The sequence below is a fragment of the Podarcis raffonei genome, chromosome 13 (genome assembly GCF_027172205.1).
Source record: "Podarcis raffonei isolate rPodRaf1 chromosome 13, rPodRaf1.pri, whole genome shotgun sequence".
Classification (NCBI taxonomy): domain Eukaryota; kingdom Metazoa; phylum Chordata; class Lepidosauria; order Squamata; family Lacertidae; genus Podarcis; species Podarcis raffonei.
The window spans coordinates 47,962,482-47,972,498 of record NC_070614.1 but is presented as its reverse complement, the minus strand read 5'-3'; the positions used below and the strand labels follow the sequence as shown (position 1 = coordinate 47,972,498).

The window sequence follows — 10,017 nt, the reverse complement described above, 5'->3', positions numbered from 1 at the left end:
AACATGTTGTTTACTAAAAGTGTGACTCTGAGGCAAAATACTCAGAAGATTATTATCTCTTCCAGTAATTATCCAAATAATTATACTTAGTTCACTTGGCCAAATCTTAAGAGACTGTATGTTTGCACCTGAAAAGAGTCAAGACTTTAATGAGTGTTGACAGTCTTATCTATACATCAAGGCATGGATTTCTCAGGCTTTGATTCTAATATGCAGCTGACAATTCACTCTTTGAGATTTATCACTATTTTTATTTCCATTGTCAGGCATCATCCAATGCTGCCGATTCATCCTATAAGAAACCAGGACAGCAAACACAGAAAGTATAAAGCAACTGAAACATCCGAAAACATCTAAAAACGATTTAAGTACAGCTATAGACCTGGAAACATCTCTGCTTAAGAGATTTGTTGGGAGGGGAGAAAAGCTACACTACTAGGATGTTTTGGCTATTGGTGTTGCTGTTCCTGCAAATGCCTGTCATGCGCAGAGCAGATAGTATCTGGTGTCCTATGAAATACCCTTTTCCTGTTCCTCATGAGTGGTACCAGCAAGGGGACTTCATCATTGGTGGGATTTCTTCTCAAGTCGGTTATTTATTCCATGAAGTTTTCTTCACAGAACACCCTTCACAGAATCTGTTTGATGTTTCATAGTAAGAGTTGCTTCCCTTCCGACAAGTCTCTTTACTTTCTTGTGATGTCCTTAAGATTGAAAGCTTAGTGGTTGAGACTGTACATTGACATATATGAGCTACTGAGCTAGATTTTGAATTGTACATTCTGCTTCTTTTATTTGTTATATTGTATTTAATATATTTTATTTTATTTGGAATGGCATAGAAATGAAAGGAAATTCATTAAAATACTTAGAACATAAAAAGTAAATGAGTCAATAAAATACAATTAAAAATAATAGTTATGTGCTGTGAACTAATTGACTGAATTGATGGTTCCCTTGAACCCTGGATTAAAATGCTCCAGAAAAACAATGTTTCTGGAAATATGTTACACTTAAGTGTACATAAAACACATGTATTAATCAAAATACTTCATATCAGAGAATGTAGCAAAAATAAAAAATACAACAACCTCAAAAGAGGTATTTACAGGAATCAGTATATTAGGAAAGTGTGCAGTGGACTGATGTGAAAATGTGAACAACTGAATCTAGGATTGGAACTATAAACCAAGATAAAAAGAAATTGGATGAATCACCCATAGGGAGACACTGAACTTCAAAACATGTATGTTCAGAGAAATATCCACTCAGAGAAAAGTCCCATTGAATTCAGTTGAGGTTATACACGGTAAATGAGTATAGCAAAAAGGTGTTTATCAGTTAGAATGCACTTCATGAGATATGAGAAGTATTCAGATACCTAAAGAGAAGGATGAGGGGAAATGTTTTTCGTAATCTTTTTTCAACTAGAGGAAAGTTTGAGAAAGGGATGAAAGGTGGGTGTGTCAAAGAACCACACACAACACAGATACCCTGATGTTCATCAACTGTGTGTTGTCTGTTAGCTTAGAAACATGAATGGCAAATGGCATAACTTCATTTCAATAAAAACCATTCGAGACAAAGATGGTCAAAATTCTGAAATGTTGATTTTATGTATTGTAGAATTTCCCTCTCGAATTGTATATTAATTGATTTCATTTGCAGCATGGTGACAAAATTCTACCAGCACATACTTGCCTTGACATTTGCTGTGAAAGAGATCAATGAGAACCCCACAATCTTGTCCAATATCACTCTTGGGTTCCACATCTATGATAGCTATCATGATGCAAGGATGACATATCGTAGCACCTTAGACCTGCTCTTCAAATCACAGAGATTTGTCCCCAACTATAAATGTGACACCCAGAAAAACCTCATAGCCATCGTTGGGGGACTTAGCTCTGATACCTCCTTCCATATGAGAGACAACATAGGCCTCTACAAGATTCCGCAGGTAGGATTTCTGAAGAGCAGAAGCAGCTTCATGACTTTCAAGAGGAATAGACTCCTGCTATTCTTTGTGGAGCTGAATTTTGGCACTTTCTACTGAATTTATAAAACAGATATATTAAATATGTAACAAGTAGGATTAATATACAGTGGGAAGAAAGGGCTAGCACAAGATGCCTAGCAGTTAGTTCCAGCATTGAAAAACTGAGAGAGCTGTGCAATGAACAAACTGCAAATGAAAAAGAATATTTCAAAATCATTCTCAGAGGTAAATAACATGGAAAAGTGACCAAGTTGGTAGAAAACAGCGTCTTTATTATTTCAAAATCCCTCTTCACAAGAACAATAATTTGAATGATGCTGTTTGTGATATTATTGCCTTCCATTAGAAGCAAATATCTGTTTTTCAATGACCAAAGTCCTGCTACTCTTCCTCCTTCCCTCTTGACCCTGGCTATTTTGCCTTGTATTTTCCAACTCTACAATTCTGTGATTTGGACTAATGGTCATTATTAGTCCATTAAATAGAAACTTCCTCCCCAAGTGCCCCATGGTCAGATTATACAATTAGAATTCACATAAACTTTTTTTAAAAAAATGTTGTATGTTGCCAGTTTGTTTGGTGGGTGATGCCTGAGAAAAGTCATTAACTGTGCCAGCCCATAAAAGGATGGAATTATCTACAGCATAATGTCTAGTGCCTTCATGTCATGTCATATTTACATTTTATCACCAACCTTACTCTCTTGATTGTCATTCATTCATTTATTTTATTTGTACGTTGTTTTTACAGAGAGAGAGAGATACATACAAAGCTCCGAGTGGAATGCCACAAAGGAGCAGGGATGCATTTCTAATAAACGCTACAAAAGCAGTTTTATAATGACATAACAAACCAATAAAATGGTTCTATCACTATTATTGATGTGATTCTAAGCTTCAGAAAGTGTTTATAAGCAATCTAAGTAGGCATATTCCCAGAAAAGGTCTATTACGATTGATGAAAGGTTTCTGTGAATCCTGAACATATCTCAATAACTGTAGAAAATTAACTGAAGTCATTGCACATAATGTGTTTCAGTAATATTGGTGCATTTTTTGTAGCTCATTTATGGCTCATTTCCCACTGAGGAGGAGACTGAGGAAAGTCATATCTCTTCATTCTACCGCATGGTTCCAAATGAAGCCCATCAATACATGGGAATTATCAGCTTGCTTAAGCATTTTGGATGGATATGGGTTGGACTTTTTGTTGCGGATGATGAAAGTGGAGAAAATTTCTTGCAGACTATGGAACCATTGCTTTCCAAAAATGGAATCTGTTCAGCCTCCACACAAAAGCTCCGAAAAGTAGCTCATTCTGATAACTTATCTGAAGTGTATGATTTATTATTAAGCAGTTACAAGGATGTCAAAGATGACAAAGCCCAAACATTTATCATCTATGGAGAATCTTTGACACTCATGTGGCTGACAGCTATTTTCTTTTTTCTACAAGATCTTCAAAAGAGTGACACTATACAACAATCTAAAAGAAATGATATTTCATCATCAAAAGTTTGGATCATAACAACACAGATTGATTTCATGTTGACAGGACTTCAAAGGAATTGGGATTTTCATCTCTTCCAAGGCGCCATTTGTTTCACAATTCACTCCAAAGAGCTTCTTGGGTTCCATGATTTTCTTCAGCGCATAAAACCTGATGGGATAAAAGAAAATGGTTTTCTGAAGGACTTCTGGGAGCAAGCGTTTGACTGTGATTTTCCAAACCCCAATGGGTCAATGGACACAAGTGAGCAATGTACAAGAGAGGAGAGACTGGAGAGTCTTCCTGATCCACTCTTTGAAATGGGCATGACTGGCCACAGCTACAGTATCTATAATGCTGTCCATGTGGTGGCTCATGCTTTACATGACATTTCTTTAAAGAGATCCAAGCCCAGAGCAAGGATGGGTCATAAAACATTTGAACTTCAAGATCTGCAGCCTTGGCAGGTAGTGTGCTGGTAATAAGTCCATATTGTAAATTTTTTTTTGGGGGGGTAAAATAAAATGTGTTAACTGGTACTCCACATTTTATTTATATTTTTTTACAAAGCTTTGTATATTTACGTTATGTATTGCTCATTCTGACCTGGAAAGACATGGTGTTGTCGATGTATAATGTAGGTTTTTATCTTCTATGTAAAATAGTTGATTTTTCACTTTTGGTCTTTCTTAGATAATGCTAACAAACACTAATAGTAAAATGTGTGTCACTATATCATGACATTAAATTCACAATTTTCATTCCCTCCGCCCTTGTTTTTTAATCTTTCAATCAGCTCCACCCTTTCCTTCATGGCATTTCCTTTAACAATTCAGCTGGAGAAACACTATCCTTTACTGCTAAAAGGGAAATAGGAGGTGGATTTGACATCATGAACATGGTCATATTCCCAAACAGGTCCTTCCGTCGAGTCAAAGTTGGAGAGGTGGATGATACTGCTCCAGAAGGAAAGAAGTTCATTGTTCATGAGGATATGATAACATGGAACCCAGGTTTTAACCAGGTCTGCAATCTAACAGTGGTTTGTTTGTTTGTTTGTTTGTTTGTTTGTTTGTTTGTTTGTTTTGTGGGTCTGCTGCAAGCTACAAATGTGTTCTGATATAAATTTTTGGTTTCTTATGTAAACCCTCTATCTTTCTATTCAAAACATCACAGGAATAATATTGCTATCTAGCAAAATGAAACCCTAGGCACAACAATGAATTGAAAAACAAAGTTATATTTTCTGCCATGTTACATATGCATCAGGTTCTGAAAGAGACAGATAACTAGCACATTGAAAGATTAGTTGTAACACTGAACCATCAGCAATCAATGGTTATACTAATTGTAGATTAAACCTATGGCTCATCTGAGAGATGTCAATCAAATGTATTAGCGAGCCAGCATTGGGTTATATCTTTTTTCCTTGTATAAATCTCAATTGAATAAATCTTGCTTGACAAGTGAAGTCCCCACTTCCAATTCTTTGCATCTCTAAGTTGCACTGGTAAACATCAGAAAGAACTTTTGATAATGTTAGAAAGGAAGCGGACTTGAAGGTCAGACTACAGATAAAGCTGCATCTTATGCAATAATTCATTTCATAAGAAATTCAGTAAGAGAACTTTTTTTTAGTCTCCAACCTGAAACTGCTTTTCTGTGTATGGATAGGTGACTCCTATTTCTCGTTGCAATGATCACTGCTTCCCTGGTCATCAGAAGAAAAGGAAGGAAGGAGAAAAATTTTGCTGTTATGATTGTGCTGCATGTCCAGAAGGCAAAATTTCAGACCAGAATGGTACATGAGAAAGAAATCATTTTTATTTCCAACAAAGTATTGTTATTCTTCTGCCTAAGAGCAAATTAGATACAGTCATACTTCGGGTTGTGAACGTGATCCGTGCGGGAGGCATGTTCGCAACCCACAGTGTCCCTAGCCTGAAGCGCCATGTCTGTGTGACGCAATTTGGTGCTTCTGTTCATGCACATGAGGTCATTTAGTGCTTCGCATGCGCGAATGCCGAAATCCAGAAGTAACCCATTCTGGTACTTATGGGTTCATTGCGGTCCACAACCCGAAAATGAGCAACCCACAGTCTTCGTAACCAGAGCTATGTCTGTATGTTTATTTGCCATGCTGTGCATGTAAATAAGCTATCCTGCTTGGTATGAATTGCAAATATATGTCTGCTGACTTCCAGTACTTGGAGAAGCTAATATTCCTTCAATGCTATCTGTATGGATTTGGCAGTAAGCCTCAATGAAGACCATATACAGTGGTATCTCGGGTTAAGTACTTAATTGGTTCCAGAGGTCCGTTCTTAACCTGAAACTGTTCTTAGCCTGAAGCACCACTTTAGCTAATGGGGCCCCCTGCTGTCGCTGTGCTGCCGGAGCCCGATTTCTGTTCTTATCCTGAAGCAAATTTCTTAACCTGAAGCACTATTTCTGGGTTTGCGGAATGTGTAACCTGAAGCATATGTAACCTGAAGTGTATGTAACCCGAGGTACCACTGTACTTTAAGAGATCCAAAAAAGTAGAAATATGAAAATAGTTTAAGCAAGACTATTATAACCTCAGCAGTCAAGTGATAATGATGATGGAAATGATGATGGTGATGACTAATTCAATCTGTTCAGATGTGAGATATAAACTTGATTATATGTCCCAGGTTCTGGGTCTGATAGCTGTTTCACCTCAGTTCCTTCTGCAACAGATGCCACATTAAGGGGGAGGGTTTGCCCCATTACATATCAGCACAAATAATATTTAAGAGTCAAGGATAAGTCTTTGGCATATATGCTGAGAAAATAAAATTAATGTACTTAATAGAACTTTTTGACATTTATGGAAGAGAAGATAAATTAGGTTATGGAATAAGAACACAAAATCTAACTTACAAAAGGATAATCTAGAAACCCTAGTAGAATTGTAACTTCCTGAATCAGTCAGGGTAAGACTGGTAACCATGCAATGAGCATCCCAAAGAGTACACCAATTAGATCCCCAAAGATGGGATATTACGTTTCCTTTGAAAAATACAAATGTATATTGCATAATTGCCAATTCTCTTAAATCCTCGATGGTCAGAGAAACACTATATTGTTGTAACTTACCAAACCTCCACCCACTAACAAAAACCTTTTTTCATCAGACGATAGTGGTATACTTTATTTTTGCATCACATCTTTTTCAGAATGGTATGTGGTTAGTTCATATCATATATCATATAAGATGCATAATTTCACAGATACGGGAATATCTGTCAGTGTGATGCAGGAGTCAGTAAATTTTGTGGTAGGTGTGAATTGATTAATTCAAAATTTTAAAAGAGTGCTGTGAACTCTAACACATAAGGATATCAAAAAGTTAAGATTCCTTTAATTTCAAGTTTGCTAAATTTTAATGTGGTGCATTGGTTTATGGTAAAATAATGAATTATATAATTAGCTGTGGAGTCTCATCCATTATCTCTTCACCATCCAAAATTGGTGCAGCAGCAGGAATATTTGGCACATATTGGTAGTGATAATAATAATATTGAGCCTGGTGTACTATCAAAATACAATGTTACATTACCATCTACTCACTAAGAATTAGCAAGTGTATATGGAAGGCAAAAAAAGCTTATGAATTGTCTTTGGAATTTGACCTATTTCTGTACTTCAGATTTGGATGACTGTTTCAGATGCCCAGAAGATCAATAGCCAAACAAGAAGAGAAGCCAATGCATCTCCAAAACTATGAGCTTTCTTTCCTATGAAGAACCTTTCGGGATCAGCCTAACTTCTGTTGCTCTATCTTCTTCCCTTCTCACAACTCTAGTGTTAGGCACTTTTGTGAAGCACAAAGATACCCCCATAGTCAAAGCCAACAACCGAGCCCTCACCTACGCTCTCCTGGTCTCTCTTCTGCTCTGCTTCCTCTCTTCTTTGCTATTTATTGGCAAACCTGGGAAAGTGATCTGTCTTCTCAGACAACCTGCTTTTGGCATGATCTTCTCTGTGGCTATTTCTTGCATGTTGGCCAAAACGATCACTGTAGTTGTAGCTTTCATGGCCACCAAGCCAGGCTCTAGCATGAGGAAGTGGGTAGGGCAAAGACTGGCTTACTCTGTTGTAGTTTCCTGTTCTTTTATTCAATCTCTTGTTTGTACTTTGTGGTTGATGACATCTCCCCCATTCCCCGATTTAGATATGCACTCTGTAACCACAGACATCATTATGCAATGCAATGAAGGGTCCGTGATCCTGTTTTACTGTGTCCTGGGCTACATGGGCCTCCTGGCGATTGCCAGTTTCATTGTGGCATTTCTGGCCCGCAGATTACCTGACAGTTTTAATGAAGCCAAATTCATTACCTTCAGCATGTTGCTGTTTTGCAGTGTTTGGCTTTCTTTTGTTCCAACCTATCTGAGCACCAAAGGGAAATACATGGTAGTGGTGGAGCTCATCTCCATCTTGGCCTCCAGTGCTGGGTTATTGGACTGCATCTTCACTCCTAAATGCTACATCATTGTCTTGAGGCCTGAGTTGAACAACAGAGAGCAACTAATAAGGAGAAAGAGTTAAAAAGAATCTTAGGGATTTTCCTTTATTGTCTTCTATATGTGAAGTGGTGTTGTTTAATACCAAGGCTGTTTTACCTAACTCCTCTGCTAGAGATTCTGCTGTTATTCCAGTGCCAAACCAACAATCTCTATATGTCACCCTATTTTCCATGGACAGTCCCAGATTTACAGAAGATATCACAGTTTCCAATGTGATCCCAGGATATTCCAGTTTTCCTTAGGATGTCCCTATTTTCATTGGGGGAATATTGGAGGGTATGGAACAAGATGTCCTTATTTTCATCACAGAAATGTTGGTAATGTTGCTTGCAAGTAGGAGTGAGATTGGGCCACTCAGCTGGGGAGTTCAAAGGCTAGACTCCCCAGCTGAGAGATCCCCGCCTCCACTCCTGCTTGCACAGGAGTAGGAGCAGGATCGGGCAGCTCAACTGGGGAACACCTGACTGCCTTCAGGTGGTGCAGGGGCTCTCATGCAGAGGTGGGGGCTCCTTTAAACTTTTCCCTTGAGGGGAGTGCAGCCGCAAACCCCTCAACAGAAAGTGTGATGGTGCCTGCACCTCCACAGCTGAACAGCCCCATCCAGCTCCTGTTCCCATGCAAGCAGCAACAGGTTGGGGCTCTCTAAACTGGGAAGCGGGAGCATCATGCTGCCTAGCGGAGCAGCCCAGTCCTACTCCTACTTACAGGAGCGGGGGGCGGGGTGATGGCATCCCTTGCCTGCTTGCTATCCGCCCCGGCCCAGCTTTCCCTCACTCAGTGCCGAGGCCTCAGGGCTGTATTCAAAATTAAAACTGAAACTTTCCAGAAAACCACAAAGCCAATGCTTCAATCAAAAATAAAAGCCAGTAGGCCTTATCCAATAAGCCAGTAAGGGAAAAGCTGAATTGTCATGCAATCTGAGCATTTAAATGAAGAAATCAGGCGGGGGGACTTTAAAAATTATATTGTCTCTCCACTCCTGCCCATTTATTATTGCTGCTATACTCTTCAATGGCTGGTTAACCATTAAGTTGGTCACTCTTGGTGAGTGAGAGTATTTGATGGATTCCCCAAAGAAATGAGGGATTTTCTGGCTGACCTGCCTAGCACTCCTGTTGAGGTTCCTGCCTCATTGTGCAATGGTGGGGTTTATACCGACATTGAATCAATGGATTCTAAGTACCCTCAACATCAATGTGGAGCAGTATTATTCCTGAAACTAACAATAGCCTCAGCAGGCACAATTATTTTGGGATTTGTTCTGGGTTGAGTAGTATCGGTGTCAACCAGTGACAGGTATGCCTGATAACCTGCCCCTCACAGGGCAGATTGGGGTTGGTTCTGGCTGCAGTCAGTGCTACTAAATATCTTTCAGCACTGTAGAAGTTGTGCTGTGGGGTGCTCCAGAGGACCATGTTCCTAATGTCCTTAGTGCTAATTATATGATGTGGTCCTTGTGATTTGAGCATTAGGAAATTTGGGGCAAGATGTCATAAGAAAACTGATTGTAGTCAGCTCTGTTTTGCTGTAACATCTAAATCATGAGATTTAGAAATCCCTGCTTTGCAGTCTCAAAGAAAATAGTTTCACCACGACTTTCCAGCTTGCTTGCTTTGAAAATTCCACTTTTGGGACCACTGAAAGGCAGGGGCAATTTGTAATCAGATTTGAAAAAAGAAATCGAACCCAACATGTTTGTTTCCAAAAGTATGGCTCTGAGGCAAAATACTCAGAATTATTATGTCTTCCAGCAATTATTGAAATAATTATATGTAGTTGACTTGGCAAAATCTTAAGAGACTTTCTGATTGCACCTGTAAAGAGTCAAGACTTTAATGAGTGTTTACACTCTTATCCATACATCAAGGCATGCAATTATCAAGTTTTGAATCTAATATGTAGCTGACAATTCACTCTTTGAGATTTATCACTATTTTTATTTCCATTGTCAGGCATCATCCAATACTACCAATCCCA

General features: G+C 38.7%; 1 pseudogene; it reads left to right on the top strand.

Annotated features, from left to right (window-relative positions):
• The first annotated feature begins 1,669 nt into the window (after positions 1-1,669).
• LOC128399187 (vomeronasal type-2 receptor 26-like) lies at positions 1,670-8,062 on the top strand (annotated as a pseudogene).
• Positions 8,063-10,017: the final 1,955 nt, after the last annotated feature.